Raw genomic sequence first — 19,891 nt, 5'->3', positions numbered from 1 at the left:
ACTACTTAACTGGCTTACCCTTTTCAAAAACTCGAAAGAGTCTTTGCAAATATAATAGATATTATAAACATCTTGGTTCAACATTTTGTTAATGTATTATGCTATAAAACTTGTTTTTGATGTGCCCGCATCAACAATAGGTTGAAAAGGTGGACAATCAACATTTTTATGGATTTTGGGCACAGTAAATATCGCTGGAATTCAAGGTTCCTTGACAGACAGAAATTTGAATTTATCCAGTTGGTTTTCACCCTGCATGAGCATGTCATATAAAACAGCATCAGTTTTTTGTTATGCAACATAGTATCTCATTAATAGATACTTCTGTAAAAGTACTGTCATCCAGTAGATTAAACATATATTGTTCATAGTCTGATTCATGATTACTAAACTTCCCCCTTTATCTGTGAGCATAAATTGCAGATTTTTTTGTCTTTGTAGCTTTTTCAACTTGTCATGCTGCTGTTTAGAAAGATTGTGCCATGAAAGTAGGGGATTAGAACTTCTCAAATACCTAAAGTCCATTTCAGAAACCTGCTCAAACAGCTTAAGGGTGGGATGAAGCTCAGGGCTGACTGTACTAGGAATACATGAAACACTTGATTCACATGCAGTAAAGTTTTTGTGGGTCATCAAATACTGAAGGTTTAATTTCCTGACATATAATTTAAGCTCAGTAATAGCTTTTGTTATATCCAGCTTTCAATCCGTCTGTCTGCGCTGGCTCCTCGTTCTCCAATTGTTTGAGGAATAATTCATATTCCAGTTCTGGATCCTGGTGATTCTCCTGGTTGTTTTTACTCCTGTTCCGAATCTGGGCTGACCTCTTGAGGGGAGCATACTCCAAAGAGTGTTGATCTACTTCATCACTCTGTTGAAAGGGCACTAGTCATTGATCACTTTGCTGAGGTTCCCCTCCCCTTATCCTTTGAGGAGGCTGGGATGTGCTCTGCCCTGTATGTATTCTTTAAGTCATGCTAAAGCTTCTTGACTTTCCGTTGTTGAATTTTCCAGCATGTATTATCCACATCTGAAAAAGTAGAGGTCAATCTTGGCCATACTTGATGGAACAAAATATCTTCATGGATAGTTTTATCTAGTTTTTGATGTCCAAGTACAGCAGTTCCATCTTCCTGTGATTGTGTTTGATCAGGAGTTCCATACTTTCACATCCATGTCAGTCAAACATGGCTAGGAGTTCCTGGTGTAGGAGTGAATGCTGTACCAAGCCTGTAGGAAATTTCCAAGCTCTCAGCCCTTTAAGAATACTTTGGACCTTAATAAATTACACTGGTAAGATACTGCAGCATAAATAATCCCCCTTGTGTGACAATTACATTTTCCAGGGATTTAAGTGAATATATTATTGATGAAAATGCCACTGCACATAAAAATGAAAGAGTGTTGTAAGCATGCCCCACACTTAGCCATGCGCCCCATAGTTTTATCTTTAGAATGCCCTATAAAATCTTATATGTTTTTGAAACAAATACCTTTTTTATAGACTAAGTTAGGTGCTTTGCATAATCATTTACATAAAATTCTGTCATGGGAAATGAATTGCCATTTATTTCTGATATTACTAACTGTTGGGCTGTTAACTGAATATATGGTAACGAAGGCATGAGTTAGCTTGTTGCTGATGCATACAGCTGTCTAATGCACTAGAATAGTGTTCTACAACATGAATGTCATTAAATTCATTTTCTATACTACTTTGGTTATTAGTCTCATACTTTAAAAGGGGTACATGCATACCTTGGGCTCTTTTTGGTTTGACTTCCTCACTTAATGATCTGAGTAATGCTTTAGGGTAACCCTTATTCAAGAACATGGTGGACAGCAAATCAATTTCTTTGAGAAAATCACTATGGTGAGACACCATTCTTGCTGCTCTAACAAATTGTCCTTTAATAACTATATGTCACCAGTATTATAGTTTTTATATTGGCAAATTGGAACGCAAGCTTAGAGATTGTATCTATGAATATAACTATGAGATTAGAAAGGCTAAATCTACAAATGCACTCTACAAACATATTCATCAATTTCCAGACCATCATTTTTTTGTTTGCTATCATTGAGAAAGTAGAGGTCAGCCCCAGAGGTGGGCCATGGAAATTATTAATTGAAGAGAGAGAGCTTTGGTGGCAGATATTTTTGAATCCTTCGGTCCCCCCAGGGTTTAATGACATTATATCTATGCAGTGCTTACTCAAGAGGAAGGCATATGAAAAAATGACATGCTTATATTTATCATCTGTTTGTATTTTTTAGGGTGAATGTATCAGCATTTGTGTATCATTTTTGCATATGTCCTGGTTTAAGTTAGTGATGAGTAACAGCTATTCTAATCTTTATATCTTAAACACACTGTTTTAAATACATGTACTTGTCTTGACAACTGTTATTTTAAACATACACTTGCTTTTCTTAGATGGTTGTCATGTGACAAGGAAGTTAAGTGCAAATTTTGAATTGTTCTGGTTTTATCTGAAGAAGTCTGTATTCTTTTAGATGAATACACGTAAGGTTCAGGTTAAGGCACTTTAATTCTTGCGGCAAGGAGACAAAAACATGCATGCAGAAATACAGAGTTTGTCTGACTAAATCAGGAAGTGAAGCCATTCTTATACTATTCTTACAAGACATTGCCTACTGAAGCTGACGTAGTAAATCACAAGTTTACAATATTGTTTCATAGCATCTGTTTGTCCATGATTTTCTTCTGACATGACATAACATTTCTAGATCCATGAGAAAACTTTGGAAAAACAACATGGCCTTGGAGACCAGCAGCTAGTTGCAATTATTTCTACAGTGCTATGTTACATTTCAAGGTACTCTACTCATTAGAGCACAAAGCAATCACAGATTATAGTTCATATTCTTCAAGCGTTTTTTGTTCTACTTTATCTATCCTTCCTGCAGCTGTGCATGTTCTCATAACAGACAGGGCTAATTGTCTAAGTTTAATAACATTATAGAAAGCAGTATTGTTCTATTCATTATTTTCCTAACCAAGCAGAAAATCATCTGCTTCTCAGTACATTTCCTAAGACATAAACAGGATTTTAGCTGTGCTGACAGAAATACAAGGTCAGAAAGCATTTGCCATTAACATAGATTTGTTCAACATATAACAGAATAAATGTATTAACCCTTTTGGGCTTCTAAAAAGCACTAATACACACATATTAATACATATTTTTCTAACATTTCCCCCCTATTAATACTTTTATTCTACTTTCAGAAGCATAAAAGATTTGTTTCTTTTCCTAACCTCTTCCATTTTGGATTTGCAGTTAAGAAAGTCATTCAGTTTAACTTATGAAAGCATCTCAGTCTTCAACAGTTCATCAAGCTCAGTACCTTGATATAAGGTTTCAGAAACTGACAAATCTATAAAATCTTTGATCAATCTTTTCATGCAGGGGATGCCACAACAAACACATACTCCAAACAGGAGCATACCTACACAAATGGCAATCAAGATGTTCATTAGTATGGTACCCCACCCGCAAAACCATTTCTGGAAAAAGTCCGTCAGTGGGTTTGGGCCTGGTTTGGTCATGGCCGACACTTGCTGAATCACCTCAAGGTGGTTGTCTATCTTGTGCTGGTTGTCAGGAATATACAAACAGCATTCTTCTTGGATTAAAGCACACGTACCACCTCTCACCGCTAGGGTGAAGTCAAGAGCAATGCGGTTTTGAAGCATCACAGTTCTCATGGCATTCAGTTCATCTGTTATTAATTCAAGAGCAGAAAAAGTTGCATTGCTCATTACTTCGAGGAGTTTGGACATTTTTCTCAGCTTCCAAATCAATTTCACCGTTCCATATCCTGGTGATATGCCTGCCCACATTATAACAGAATCACTCAAGTCCATATGTGTCAGTTTATCGCCCATGGAATGATGGTTTCTCCAGCCTGTCCTCGATCTGTCCCACTGGATTCTCAGGTTTCCTGACAGGTTTCTTGGTGACCTCTCATGCATTTCGTAGTTTACCTCGAGGCAAAACTGCAGTGTGTCGTATGGCCGGAACCAGGTAACCCAAAAAACAACTGCCAGACCAATTCTCAGGTAACCATTTATAGGCTTTTTTGCCACATACAAAATAACAATCTTCCACCTTAGTAGTAACTTTACTATTAACATATGCTTGCCCTGCATGAAACATTTTCTTGTTTATCATAGACAGTTGCTTAAAAAGAACAGGATTATGTTGTACTTCATTAATTGTTCTGTGCATTGATTTAAGAAACGAGTCATAGTCTGTATCACAAATAGAACCTGCAGTTTTAGTTTTGGTGTAACATTTGTAAGGAACAGTCATATTGCAATTACTCCAACCCACCTGGACAGTATCATTTTTAAAAAAACACACAATTCCCTTTTGTGTAACAGGCAGGTGCAATGCTATTTTATCTTGTGATTTAACAGTCGTAGTATCATAAACCAAGTTTTCCCAGGTCTCATTGACCCCTAGGGGGACTGCAGTCAATAATAATCCCCCGTATGCTGTTGGTATAGCTGTACAAACCCAACAATTTGAAACATTAAAAGTCTCAGTATACACATGTTTGATCGCTTGGTAAGTGTTAAAGTTTGGATGCTAGTCTATGAGTATTATTCAGTTTAGCTTGTGTGGCTGGAAAAGGAAAGGCCACAACAAAAGATTAATGTCACCAGTATAGCCAACAGGATAATCATGCAATTTTTTTGTGGCTGTTCTGCATTCCTGTATGCTCTGGATTTTGTCATTTTTACTTTTGTAGTGTACCAGTAACAAGATTTTTGTCTAGTTCAAAGTTTTTAACCAGTTTACAGTGTGTCAGATGAATCCAGGATGCTCGCTCTGCGATCTTGACTGCAGTGGGTGTTGACAGTAGCACTTGGTATGGCCCTTCCCACTTTGGTGATGTCCAATTTTTCTTCTTAACGACTTTCACCCAGACTGGTCTGGTTTGTTCCTTATCTGAAACAGAATTAAACTGCAAAAGGTGTTTAGAATTCAACATTCTCCTCATATACTCAGCAAGTGTACAGTCGGCTTCCTGGTCTGCAGGTATGAGAGGTTTCCACTGAGGTATATAATATGCCCTCCCAAATAACTTCTCAAAAGGAGTCAATCCTTTTGCATTCGGAACAGTTCTCATGCTCAACAGTGCCAGGGGCAGACAATACACCCAATTTCTATGTGTCTCTTTGATAAGTTTCCTTAACTTCGTTTTCGATGTCCCATTGTACCTCTCTACCAATCCTGCAGATTGTGGGTGATATGCACAATGATTTTTTAAAGAAATTCCGAAAAACCTATTCAGTTGTTGTATGGTTTGGTTCACAAAATGTGTGCCATTGTCACTGTAGATCTTTTCCGGTATTCCAAATCTAGGAATAATTTCTTTAACAAGGACTTTCGCAACAGTAGCTGCATCTGGATTTTAAGTCAGCTTCCACCCATTTGGAAAACATATCTACAATGACAAGACAATACTTCTTATTTTCGCATTTGTTCAGTTCTATGAAATCCATACAGATAGTATGGAATGGATATGGTGGTGCAGGGAAACTCCCCTTGTGCATGATGTTTATTACAAACGTGACATGACAAACAAAAATTTTTAGTATAGTTTATGAATCCATATGTTGTGAACACTCGGTTCACTAACTGTACCATCCCCCCTGTTGAGACATGGCATTGCCCATGGCTCAACAAAGCTGCATATCTAAACAAGTTTGATGGCAATATCGTTTTTCCCTCTTTGGAGATGTACAGCCCTTCTTTGAGAATTGCTCCTCGTTTTATCCATCTTTGCTTCTCAACCTGCGTAGTAAGTGTCTGCATTGTTTTCAACATTTCTAAGTCTAAAATCTCAGAAGGTTGTAATTTCTCATTCAAAAGAAATGCTTCTGAAGCTGCCTGCTTTGCAGCTGTATCAGCCCTTGCATTACCTTTTGAAATTCTATCCTGTTGCTTGGTATGAGCTATGCATTTACAAATAGCTACTTTCTGAGGTAACTGAATAGATTCTAAAAGATCTAAAATAAACTGCGCATGATTGATTGGTTTGCCAGTAGATGTTATCATTCCTCAATTTTTCCACTGTTGTGCAAAAACATGTACAGTAGAGAAAGCGTACTGGCTATCAGTAAAAATGTTTACACATTTATCCTTTGCTAAGGTACATGCCCCTGTCAAGGCAATCAGTTCTGCTGCCTGTGCAGATAAATTGTGTGGTAAAGATTTTGCTTCTATAATCTCAGTATCAGAAACTACTGCATATCCTACTAGGTTCTGTCCTGTGGGACCCTTTTGCATGAGCCGTCCACATAATATGTCACCTCGGCATCATCCAAGGGAACATCCGTTAGATCTTTTCTTGGCAGTGTCTTTTGCTCAATCTCCTGCAGGCAGCTGTGTGGTATGCCATCTGCAGGAGTTGGAAGCAAGGTAGACGGATTCAAAGTTGTACATCATTCAATTGTCATATGATGTTGGCTCAACAGTATAGTCATACAGGAGAGATGCCTAGCAAGAGAAAGATATGCTACTTTTTCTTGCAGTAAAATAATCGCGACTGCATGAGGCACTCTCAATGTGAGAGGGTGGAACAACACTAATGAGGCCGAAGCCTGTACTGCCATTGCAGCTGCGACTACTGCTTGTACACAGTGGGGCAATGACCGTGCCACTGGGTCCAGTTGTGATGAATAGTAAGCAATGGGGCGTTGTTTGTCCCCATGCTGTTGCGTTAGCACTGATGTCATATAACCTTGCTTACAATTTACAGTTTAGAAAAAACATTTATGATAGTTTGGTAATCCTAAAACTAATGAGGATGCTATCAATTGTTTCAATTTGCAGAAAGCAGATTCTGCCTCTGGTGTCCATTGTAATAAATCCTGTGCTGCCATAAGCTTCTTGTATATCAAGTTGGTCAGCATGGCAGATTCCAAAGCATAGTTTGGGATCCAGCTCCGACAAAAGTTGGTCGTACCCAAGAAGGACATAATTGCCTTCTTGGTAGTGGGTTTCGGTGCTTGTAAAATCACTATTTTTCTGTCCTCATCTAATGTTCTGCCCTCTTTGGATATTACATATCCTAGGTATCTGACTTGCTTTTTCCAAAGCTGCAATTTGTTTTTATTTACTTTATGTCAGCCTCGCTCGCCTCTGGAACTCCCTACCTCCACCCATCCGCACCACCTCTAACCACTCTACCTTCAAAAAGTCTCTTTTCTTATATCTAGCATCACAGTGGGAATGCTCTTGCTCCCACCCTACATAAATAACTCTACCTAATTTCTTTCAGTATTACACCCTACTTTTATTTAGTTACTATGTTTTGTTCTCTAATCTGTATTGATATTCACATTTGTTCTATTACTAGCATGTTTCTTTCAATGTATTAACTGTTATTATTGCTATTCTGTATTTGATAAGTTGTATTTTTATTACTGCCTACATAGTATTAATATCTCTCTGTACCTACATTGTCACTGTCAAATGTTGAATGTACATTTTGTCTTGGAGCTTTTCTCCCCAGGACTCCATTGAAAACGGGTTCTTTTTGGCCCAATGGACTATCCTGGTAAACCAACTGCAATAAATAAATAAATAAATAAAAATAAAATGTCACTGAATAGCTAAAATTTGTAACAATGCTACAGTATCTTCCTTACAATCTTGCTGGGTGGGGACTGCCAGCAGGATGTCATCAACATAAAGTAAAATCTGACTGCCTCTTGGTGGGGTAAATCCCGCCAAGTTGCTTGCCATTTCTTGTGAGAATATTGTTGGGCTTTCACAATATCCCTGTGGTAGTCGCGTGTATGTATACCTTTTCCCCTGAAATGTGAATGCAAACCAATGTTGGCTGTCAGGGTGTATCGGTATCGAAAAGAACGCATTGCTGATATCTACCACAGAAAAATATTTCTGCTGAGGTTTCAAATCATTCAACAGGGTGTGTGGATCCGGCACAGTAGGTGCCCTTGGTATTACTGCGTCATTTACAGCTTGTAAATCTTGGACCATACGCCATTCTCCATTTGCTTTTCTAACAGGAAATAAAGGCGTGTTACATGGTGAACCAGGTGATTCCACCAGTACTCCTTCCTTAAGTAAAGCTGCTATAATAGGTTTGATTCCTACCTCTGCATCTTTTTTCAAGGGATACTGTCTCTTTTGTGGTCTAAGTACTGACTTTGGCGTAATAGTAACTGGTCCCGCTGTACGAATAAGTCCTACATCTGATTTGCCTGTTGACCAGAGAGTTTCTGGTATGCCTTGTAAGGCATCTTCTTCCTCTTCTGATAAGAGTGCTAATCAGCTGTCCTCGCTTGACTGCAAGTGTACAGCTGGATGTGTCTGTGTTATCCAATTTAACTTCTGCTTTTGTACTCCCTGTTCTGACAGTTCTAGCTCTGTCTGTTTTTCCCACCTCGTGACTTTTTCTCCTAGGTCTGCCCATTTCACATTTTTGTCCTTAGTTAAGCTTACATGTGGTAATCAATTAGATTTATAAAGTGCAAAGAATTCCTGGGGTAATGAACAGCTAACTACACTGTTCCCTTCCATATCCCAGTACAGATTATGCAATACTAATCTGTTTGCACGGTTTCTAAATAACTCTTGTTCATATTCCTTGTCAGGTCCTGGTGTGTTACAACAATACAGACTACAGTGCAACAATTGTTGTTTGTCAGTGTCAAGGGAGGGGAACTTGCTGATGGCTATGTGCATCAGCTCTTCGGTTACTGCCCCTGGACCAGTCGTAACTAAGTCCTGGCTGTACCAATAAAATGTTTCACCCGCCGATCACACTGCAAAAGTATCAATTTGTTGCTGTGCTTCCATACCCTGCATAGTTGGAACTACTGCTATGCCAAATAGCTGCATAAGGTCTCTGCCCAAAAGGTTCACTGGGCATTTTGCAGAAACAACAATTTTGCTTTTCTGGGTTAACCCTGAAACAGGATCAGTTATCACAACGTTATGGGAGAGGGGCTCCCGATACAGCTGTCCATTATCTGCTTTCACTAATATGTAATCAGGTGACTCTGAATTCTCTGGTAGTTTGGAGGGGTGTATCAGGGTCCGTGAGGCCCCTGAGTCACACAAGAATGTGACTTCCCTCCCCTCTACCAGGAGTGTAGCTTCTGGTTTCGTGTCTGCTAAATAAAGCTCTAAGCTCAATAAAGCTAAGTCTAAATTTTCATTTTCTTCACTATCTGTGGCTTCATGCACTTCCTCTATTTCTTTTGTCACATCCTCTACTCCCTCTATCACATTTGCATTTGTCTTTTCTTGGATATTCTTTCCTAGTGATTCCTGGCTATCATATAGTCAGTCCTCACCCTCCTTATCTTCCGTAGTTGCCTTCTTGTTTTTCTTGCAATCCCTTGCTAGGTGTCCCTTCTTACCACATTTAAAGCACTCTCCTCTTTTCTTTCGCCCTTCAAAGTCCTCTGATCGTTGATCAGACTGTTTGTTTCCCTGAGCATTTCTCTTGCCCTTTTTCCTGGACTGTACTACATAAACATCTGCTCCATCTTCTACAGAAAATACGTAGGCTTTCTTTTTCTTTTTACTGTTAAAATGCCTTTCGGCAGGTCTAGCATATTCAAGTAGTGACTGTAATCTACTTGTACGATGATCTACCATATGCTTTGTAATGAAGCTGCTTATAGGCAAAATACTGCCTTTTAAAAATGCATTCTTTAACGGCTGCTCATACTGGGAATCATGTGTTTGATCTTCAGGTACCTGCATTCCACAATGGTTATTAAAACACTCTAATAATCTAGCATAATATCTGTCAACAGTTTCACCTTCTTGTTGGATGCATTGATTAATGCAAGTCCAGTCTGCCCTAGGTTTCCATTTCTCAGAGATTCGGTCTGTAAGACCTTTCACTCTGTTGTCTAGTTCTGCGCTACTATGTGGGAGGGGTTTGTGTTCTGCGTCACGGGGATTCCAGTTGCCACTGATCATGTGCCAATCTGGTCCTACGATTTGTCTGACTACTTTTTCTACTTCCTCTCCGTTCAAGTTATAACTTAACTTCATGCCTTGTAGGTCTTCTAAAAATTTTCTAAAATTAACTTTTGGATGGGGAATTCCCTCAGTGGCTTTCCGGATATCTTCCGGTGTCCACGGTCTGTATACTAGGAGAGTTGGGTCCTGTCCTTCTTGTCCTGCCTGAGGATTTAGTACTTCTATTAGTGGGCACATTTCTTCCTCACTTAAAGGCTGTGAATTTCTATTTATTTGATACAACTCAATGTCCCCTTTTGAGTTTTCTGCCCGTGTTGGAGACCTGGTCTCGACGGGATCTCTAACAAACGGTTTTGCTTTTGCAGGAATAGCTGGATATCGTGGGGGTGGACCAGCTTGTCCGCTCGCTTCGTATTCTGGTAAGGGAAGTGGAGGGGGCGGAGGGGTCGATGCTATTACTAATTTATTATCCTCTTTATCTAGAAACATTGCTTTCAAATTATTACTCTTTTGTTCTCTACGGTTTGCTTCCTCAATCCACCTGTGTGCCTGAGGAATTCCTAACTCTGACCTCTGGAATCAGTTTTAAGCTGTTTGATAAGTTTAATGAGTGAGGATTTTTCTAATTTACCATCAAATTCATACTTAACTCATTTTGAGTAGTATTTAACATTATCGGCACTTTGTAATTGCATAAATTTTGCATCTTCAGTTAACGGCGAAGTTTGGGATCTTTTCGTGCACTTATTTCCCATTTTATTTTAATCTTTGAAATGTTACGTAACCCTTCTTGTTTTTATGTGGTACTATGATTTCTCTTTTTCACAGTCTATCTAGAATAACTGCCTACCTATTCTGTTTCCCTGATCTATGACAAGACTGCAATCTTCCTGTCCCTGACTTGTACAAGACAAATCCCCTGACAGACAATGCATATCAAGTCCCTGATCTAAAAGAGAAAAAGGTAAATCTCACCTTACCTGAGCCTCCATGATTGATCGTCTAGTTCGAGGTAAACCCGCCCTTCAGTCGCAGATCAGAACAGTGGCTGATCTCTTTTGGATGACAATTCAGTCGGAGGTCTTTTCAAATAAGAAGAACTGATGTGGTTTCTTCCCCGTACGGTTTCAAGCCACCTGGCCTGTCTGATCTGGTCAGAGTGGAGGTTTCCGGCTCGAAGGACCAATCTGTCAAAGGAAAAACTTCAAAGACCAATACACGTAAGGTTCAGGTTAAGGCACTTTAATTCTTGTGGCAAGGAGACAAAAACATGCATGCAAAAATACAGAGTTTGTCTAACTAAATCAGGAAGTGAAGCCATTCTTATACTATTCTTACAAGGCATTGCCTACTGAAGCTGATGTAGTAAATCACAAGTTTACAATATTGTTACATAGCAGTTGTTTGTTCATGATTTTCTGCTGACATGACATAACATTTCTAGATCCATGAGAAAACTTTGGGAAAACAACATGGCTTTGGAGACCAGCAGCTAGTTGCAATTATTTCTACAGTGCTATGTTACATTTCAAGGTACTCTACTCATTAGAGCACAAAGCAATCACAGATTATAGTTCATATTCTTCAAGCAGTTTTTGTTCTACTTTATCTAGCCTTCCTGCAGCTGTGTATGTTCTCATAACACAGACAGGGCTAATTGTCTAAGTTTAATAACATTATAGAAAGCAGTATTGTCCTATTCATTATTTTCCTAATCAATCAGAAAATCATCTGCTTCTCAGTACATTTCCTAAGACATAAACAGGATTTTAGCTGTGCTGACAGAAATACAAGGTCAGAAAGCATTTGCCATTAACATAGATTTGTTCAACATATAGCAGAATAAATGTATTAACCCTTTTGGGCTTCTAAAAAGCACCAATACACACATATTAATACATATTTTTCTAACAAAAGCACTCATTTGTTTTAATAAACAGTCTGTCATACTTCTTTGTGTATTGTCTGGCAAAGTTTCCAGTAAGTTTTTTAGTTTGTTGTTTTGGTTGTTTTCTTGTTAGCCTGTCTATCGACCACTCCACCCCACACTCCTCCCCTGATTCAGAGTCCCTGGATCCAAGTCTTCTGGGTCCGTCAGGCTTGGATCTGTGGATAACTTTTTCATTGGATCCGAAGTGGACTGAGTGACCCAGCTCTGACTTTTTTGGATCTGGAGAACTCTCAGATCCAGAGGTGAAGGGTCCCCATGATCACTTTCAGAAGACATCTCATTTGGAGATATTCTTGAGATCCTGAAACAGAGAGGTGGTTGGGACTCCCAGCAACCCTTCACCCGAGGAGTCAGTATTTCTGGTAGAGTTTGGAGCTGGGCCATCTACCTTCTGGGTTACTCCATTCACCAATGAGCTCATTGATTTGGTCTCTCAGCAGGCATGGAATGAGTCTGACACAACTGAACTGATACCCAAGAGGGCAAATAGTATTCTGGCTCCACCTTTGGGGAAGTAATTTTGGGCTGAAGTGGTGCCCGTGAATGCCATGGTCATGGCAGTGGCCACCAAGAAGGAAGTTGCTGAACAGAGTTCCTCTGTTCATCCCCCTAACAGGGAGTCTAGGGCAGTGGACAAGTTTATTCAGGAACCATTTCTGCAGAGGCCCAATCATCTGTGGTTTCTCAGTTGGCCATCCTGCAATCTATTTTGAATTCATGCATGAGGCTCATTTTGCATGCAGCCAAAGGTGCCTCAAGGGCACTGGGTTCAGGCATTTCCATTAGCAGGTATGCCTGAATGTACTTATGTGATTTTGCAAAGCCCTTCGATTCCTAGTTCATCAATTCTCCCTTTGATGGCAATTCTTGTTTGGCCCCAAAGTGAGGGACACATTATCCAGGTGTGAGAAGGATGGAAAGACCCTGTCTGCAGTGGGCATACATTTTTTGACCCCTCAAAGATCCTTTTTGAGGAATCAACAAGATGGTCAGAAAATATGGTTCAGGAAGTCCCAGGGTCCTTTCCAGTATACACGTGAAGAAAGTTCACCCAGGGGCAGAGCGGGTAACTCTAATGGTTATTGCAACCCCAGTGGCATAGGAGGTCCACAAAGCTGGGAATCCAGAGATTCCTTTTCTGACAGACCCTACCAACGCTCCTAAAAGAAGGCTGAATTGTTCACCTCTGGAGGCAATTGAAAGTTGACTATCCCTGCACCAGAGAGCTTGGTTAGACATAAAAGATACTTGGGTGCAGAGGAGCATTTCCAGAGGTTATATGTAATTCCCTTTTCTCTTATACCTCCAGCAACAAAAAATTCCTGATGTTGCACCCAGTCAGAGGAAAGAAGCAGCAATTCAAATACAAAGGCTGCTAGAAAAAAAAGTCATCCCGGAGGTCCCGCCAGAGTAGATAGAATCTGGAACTTAGTCAAGAAAACAGGGGACTGGAGACCAATTCTGGATCTCAGCAATGTGACACAGAAAGTTTCAGATGGTTGCAATACATTCTCCCTTTTCTGGGCAAGAGTGACTGGATGTACTCAATAGACCTTCAGGTTATCTGTTCCCTCATCTGCACTCTTCTAACAGAGACACTTCTTGTCTTAATTGCTTTATAGTTTTCCTCTGTTCAGTACTTCCATAATGGCATTTGATTTCTCCCATTCCTTTCCCTTACTGCCCTGTGTTTTGTGGTAAGACTTTGTTATTAATTTAGCTGTACAATAATGTATCCTTTTTTGTAATAATGTAAGTTACTTTTGTTACATGGAATGAATTTCCATGAACAGTCGAGTGCTGTGTTCATTTGTTTTATCAAACTTCCAACATTTTCGATCTTATTGATCTTAATATGTCTATCCCTCTCTATTAATTCAAGCATTTCTTCCCTTTGATCATTTTCTTCAAACCTCAGGGCACATTCTTTGTTCTCCATTTCCTGCAGGCATTCTAAAGAAAGTTAAAGAAAATCTTTCTGTGCCATATTCTCTTCAGCTTAAGCCTGTTTCACCTATTGCTGTTTCCTATGGGAACTCACTGGCCTATTATTATACAACACTGACTGCATCAGAGTTGCCACAGTTTTCTGTCCCTTTGCATGCCCTGCAACTCCAACTGAATTTTTTTACTGGTTTCCTACTGAAGGCTCTAAAATATCTTCATTGGCAACTGATCAAACGCTTCCTGTTGCATTGGGTTCTTCTTAATTTGGGGATTCATTATTCTATCATGCTGTGATGTAATCAGAGTTAGATTTTCTACACTAAATCCTTCACTTCGCAGGTAATCCATAACTTCAGTTTCCATTACTAAGCCACTTTTCTACTTTCCCCTTTGTTTTCTTATTTTTTATTGTAAAATGTTCCATATATGGATGCCTTTGTCTGTATTTCTTTTCAGATGTCTTTGGTGCTGCTTCTTTTGCATTGATTAGTTTTGCTTTCTCCTTTACATAAATATTGCACCACATTTAATCTTTTTCTTTCCCATGTCCGTATTTCTTCTTTAGATGTGTCCCGCTCCACCTTACTTGGGGGACTCATTGCTGTAATGCTGTGACATAACCTGTGTTAAACTTTCTACACTAAAGCCTTCACTTTGCAGGTATTCAGTAACTTCAGCTTCTATGTCTTAACTTCTGCTTTACCAAATTTCTGTTTTACATTCCCCCTTTGTAATCTTTTGTATTGTGAAATTTTTCATGTCTGGGTGCCTTTGCCCGTATTTCTCTTTGAATACCTTTGGAGCTGCTTTTTTGCATTAATTAATTTAGCTTTCTCCTTTGCATAAATATTGCATCATATCAGATATCTCTTTCTTTTGCATGTCCATATTTTTTAATACCTTTCAAAAATCTCTAGATTTTATTCTTTATATTTTTACACTTCCTAAGTCACCTTTTCACCCAAACAGCCCAAGGTTTCTTGGTCTATATAATGTTTTTCATGAATCTGTTGTATTAATGAACACAAATTTGTATTTGAAGCTTCTTACAATTTTTCTTGTGCAAGTATTTTTCTTTCCTCTAATTTCTGTCTTAATCTTTTTGTGTATTTCTTCTGTATGAAAATTCTGGGCATCTTGCATAAAAGTAACAATACATAATTTCTTTCTTATCCACAGTCCAGTCTATCTTTATGGCTCTTTTTTGGCCTGTCATTTTTTGTGGACTACTGCCTTCTACAACGGGGGGGGGGTGGGGCATCCTCCCCCTAAGCCTGGCCTAACCCCATTGTAGGAATGTTTCCGTGTTTTGAGGATTCTATACTGTCATTTTATCCAGGACTGGGCACTTTTTTATCCTGGGTCTTGTGCACCCAGCTATCTTTTTTATTTTTTAACCTGCTTCTGCCCATGATATATGCTATATAAAATACAGTCTCTATATCAGTGTCATTTTGGTGAGATTTTCTAAAAAGAACAGGGTCCACGTCATGAAGGTTCTCACCAAGACTTGAGGATGAATTCGGTTACAGCAATTCTACTCTCCTTTGCTTGCTCATTTTATCATCTCTCCATTCGGACCCCCCTTTGTGATATTCACAAGTAAACAGCAGGCGTTAATACTTGAAAAGGAGATCCAATGTTATCTTTTTTTTTGTCTGATTCAACTTGTGGGTTACCGGATCTGTCCAAATCTGACCTCAGGGCCTTATACCAAAGCTTTGGATCTGAGAGCTCTGACTCCTACCCTACCCACAATTCCCCACTCCTGTCTGAATTAGCTCAGATCTCATTTGCCGTCTGTGAAAACCAGATCCGTGGACTGAGAGCTCGATCATAGTTCATGATGTGAATATTCTTTTCCTCCTCACTTTAGAAAACTATTTAATAAGTTTAAGATTTAGTGTATATTTAGTATAGTATTAGAGATAAGCTGTTCCCTTTAGGTATTTCTGTAGTTTTTCTTGTGTGTGTGTGTGTGTGTGTGTGTGTGTGTGTGTGTGTGTGTGTGTGTGTGTGTGCGCGTGTGTGTGTGTGTGTGTGTGTGTGTGTGTGTGTGTGTGTGTGTGTGTGTGTGTGTGTGTGTGTGTGTGTGTATGTGTGTGTGTGTGTTTGCAAGTGTTTGCATTTGTAGGTATCCATTAGATTTAGATGAGTTTTTTCATAGTGAATAAGTACTTTTATAGTCAGTGTAGGTATTTAGTTCTGATGTTATCAGGTTTCAAAAAGTGTATTTCCTGTGGGCATAAAATCTCCCCCCCCCCCAAGACCCACACTCTGTGTGTATACTGCTTGGGTCCCTCTCATCTACAAGCTTCATCTTCCATCTGTGCTGCCATCAGCACCAGAGCCCTTCAAGGGTGTAAAGAAAAACTCAAACTGAAAGGCCTTCTTCCTCCGCAGACAGGGTCCATAATGCCCTTAGACCCTAAGGTGTCCAGTTCTTTTACTCACTCTGACAGGAAGCGAGATAACTTGAAGGATAGATCCAAAGAGAGAGAGAAAACTAGAGAGAAATCGAAGATGTCTGAAGATCATCTGGACAAAACTAAGAAGAGGTCCCCTGACCCTACAGTTATGGCAGGTTTGGCACTAGAGAGACCTAGACAGTCAAATCTGTTTTTCAGATCCAGACTCCATCTCCAAAGTCTACCTTTAGTCTGGCAATGATCAGTCCTATGCTTCAATCACCAATTTTACAAAAAGTGCCTTTGAAGCCTTCATTAGTAGCTTCTTCTTCCAGATCTGGAAGATCTGCTAGAAGTGTCACAGAGTTCAAAGTCAACTGAATAATGAGGAGGTTTTTGAGGATGCAGTCAGATTCAGATGGGAGTCCTCCCAGATCTGTCCCCAAGAAAGGATCCAGGATTGGTCCCTCCCACTCTGACTGCTCAGTTTTTTCAGCTTCCTATTCCACCCCCATTCCTGTAGGCAGTGCACATCAGATCCAGTCTCCTCATGGTACCATCATCTCAGTTGACAGCACTTGAGACTTCAGATTCGACATCTTCCCTCTCTCGCTCGACTCCGATGCTCTTGGGTCTAGCAGAGTCCCGGAGCCAATGCATTGGTGTCAGGGCTCTGATTGTAGACTTGACACCGAGACTTATGGAGTGATCAATGCTGCTGAGGGCCTCTGTACTCAACAGCTCTGTTCTGAGGTCCTCCAGCCATTGGATTCAAGAGGGCTTCCAACTTTTCCAATTCGACTGGCTTTACTTCAACTCTAGTGGCTGAGTCAGCTTTCGAGACTGTGAAGAGTGCCTTGGCTGGATCAAGATGTCCAGTACACTCTCAAAGCTTGGATCCATCCAAACTTCCTCTGAAGACTGTACTGTCTTCATCTCCTTCTAACAGACAGCGACAGATGGACCATTAAGCTTTGAGACTACTTGACCCTTGAGTCCCTCGTTTATTTCCGATTTGTCTCCCTCTAGAGTCCCAAGTTACATTTGCCAGAAAAGGACTTGTAGGTGGAAGCATATTGACTCCTTTCCTGAGTCTGTCATTGACTTAGATGAGGAAGGTGGTTCTCCAAGATATCCTTGAATTGATGAAACAGCATGGTTCACCAAAGCTCCTTCTTCAGATGTCCGTTTTCATCCTTGGTAGTCCCATTGCCTGATGTGACAAAGCTCATTCCTAAAAAAAAAAAAAAAAAAAAAAACAAGGCAAAATTTTGCTGCCTCCAACGATAGGAAGTTCTGGGCCAAGTGTCTTCCTGTAGATGCCATGATGATAACAGCAGCCACTAAAAAGGAACTATCTAAGCACTATTCCTCTGTTCATCCCCCTAATAGGAAGTCTAAGGCTTTGGACACACTGGGGAAATGGACATATGCTTCAGCCACTTTCTCTAGTCATGTGCTGAGCCTTATGGCTCACTTGACATGTTTCCAGAGAGATTTGATTCAAGAACTTTCAAATTCTGTAGTGGGTTCCTTACCAGCAGATGTCCAAAAAAGTATGGAGTCTCAGTTGCCTACCCTACAATCCAACTTGAATGTTTTTACCAGGACACTTCTGAGGAAAGGCCTTCCAGAGGTAGATGTAGATGCAGTTCCACAGGACGTTGTACCAGAGGCAAATGCAGTCTGCAAAATCAAGGTTTCTATGGTCCATTCACACAGAAACCTTTCCAGCATCCCTGAACATTTGTCCAACTGCTGCACTCTGGAGGCAGTTGAAGGATGATTCTCCTTATACCCTCTAGCCTTGCAAAACATAATTCAAGATTTATGGGTCCTTAGGATAATTTCCAGAGGTTATACAGTTCCCTTTTTAGAAGCCCCAAGAATAAAACAAAAGATTGCCAATATTCCACCCAGTCAATTTGAATCTGTAGCAACAAAGGTTCAGAAGTTGCTGGTCAAGAGAGTCATCCAACTGGTCCCCCAAGACCAGTTAGAATTCAGAGTCTACTCAAGGTTCTTTTTAGTTCCAAAAAAGACAGTGGACCTGAGACCAATTTTGGATCTCAGTGAATTAAATCAATTTGTAAAACAGATAAAAATTTGGATGGTCACAATACAGTCCATTTTGAATTTACTCAGGATTTGGATGTGCTGTATACATCTCCAGAATTCCTACTATGAATAAAGATCCAGTCCAGGCGATTTCTCCATTTCTAGCTGGAAACCTATCACTTCTAATTTAGAGGGCTGCCTTTTGGTCTCACCACACCCTCCCTGGTATTCTCCAAGATAATGGCAGTGGTAACAGTATTTCTCAGACTCCAAAGGATCCAAGCATTCCCATATCTAGATGACTGGCTTTTAACTTGCTACCTCTAGTGACTGACTTCTAACACATTAGTCATTCCTATTACAACTATTGACCACCCTGGGTATATCCATCAACACTAAGAAAAGCAAATTACAGCCTACTCAATCCACAGACTTCATAGGTTGCCAGATAGACGCTGTATGTTGAATAGCAGACCTACCCTTAACACAGATCAAATTAATCAGAACAGTTGCTCTTCGGGTAATAAATCATCCATACTCCCAAGCTTTACTGATATTAAGACTTCTAGGTCTAATGGCATCTTCCATAGTGATGGTATCCTTAGCCAGATATCCCATGAGAGTTCTACAATGGACATTAGCGGTACAATGGTCCCAGAGAATTCATCCCCTTCACTACAAAACTTGACTCACACAGATCTGCAAGAACAATATCCAGTGGTGGATTCCATCTGACTCAGTCACTCTTGGAAGATACTTCTCTCCTCTGATACCCAAAGCCACAGTGACCACAGGCACCCCTCTTCTTGGGTGGTGGGGTGCATTTCAAAAGGCAAACAGTCCAAGGAATGTGGTCCCTGTTTGAAGCCAACCTTCACATGAATATCTTGGAGTTAAGACAATGCCTCCTTGTGTTGCGAGCACTTCAGAACCATCTACCCAAGGATGTGACTACCATCTATTCAGACATGTCAGTAGTTGGTACATCAGCAAACAAGGTGGGACCAGCTCATACCCCCTTTGCAGAGAAGCCATGAGAGTCTGGCAATGGGTGATGTCTTCGAAATACTTTCTAGTAGTATCATAAATACCTGGGACTTTCAAAATCCTTGAAAACAAGCTGAGCAGAATGATATTACTGCCTCATGAGTGGTCTGTCAATGAATCAGTGGCAACAAAGATCTTCAGCCACTGGGGCCAACCTTGCTGCAATCCCTTTGCTTCTCACCTAAACAATAAATGCAGAAGTTACTTTGCCCTTATCCCTCCACAGCATCAGTCACCGAGAGATGCTGTAGTTCATCCTTGACTTCAGGTCTCTTTTATGCCTTTTCCAAATGTCCCTTATCCCCAAATTCAACCAGAAAGCAATAGAATGCAAGACCAAAGTAATCCTCATTAGCCTTTTCTAGCCTCAACAGGTTTGGTTCCCCTTTCTTTGGCCTCACTTAGTTCACAAATCATGGGAGCTGGATCCCTTCCCGGCTTTCCTCACACACCCCTCACAGATGCCTCTATCA

The sequence above is a fragment of the Protopterus annectens genome, chromosome 6.part0 (assembly GCF_019279795.1).
Source record: "Protopterus annectens isolate FY-2018-M chromosome 6.part0, PAN1.0, whole genome shotgun sequence".
Classification (NCBI taxonomy): Eukaryota; Metazoa; Chordata; order Ceratodontiformes; family Protopteridae; genus Protopterus; species Protopterus annectens.
Note: the sequence above shows the minus strand (reverse complement) of the source record.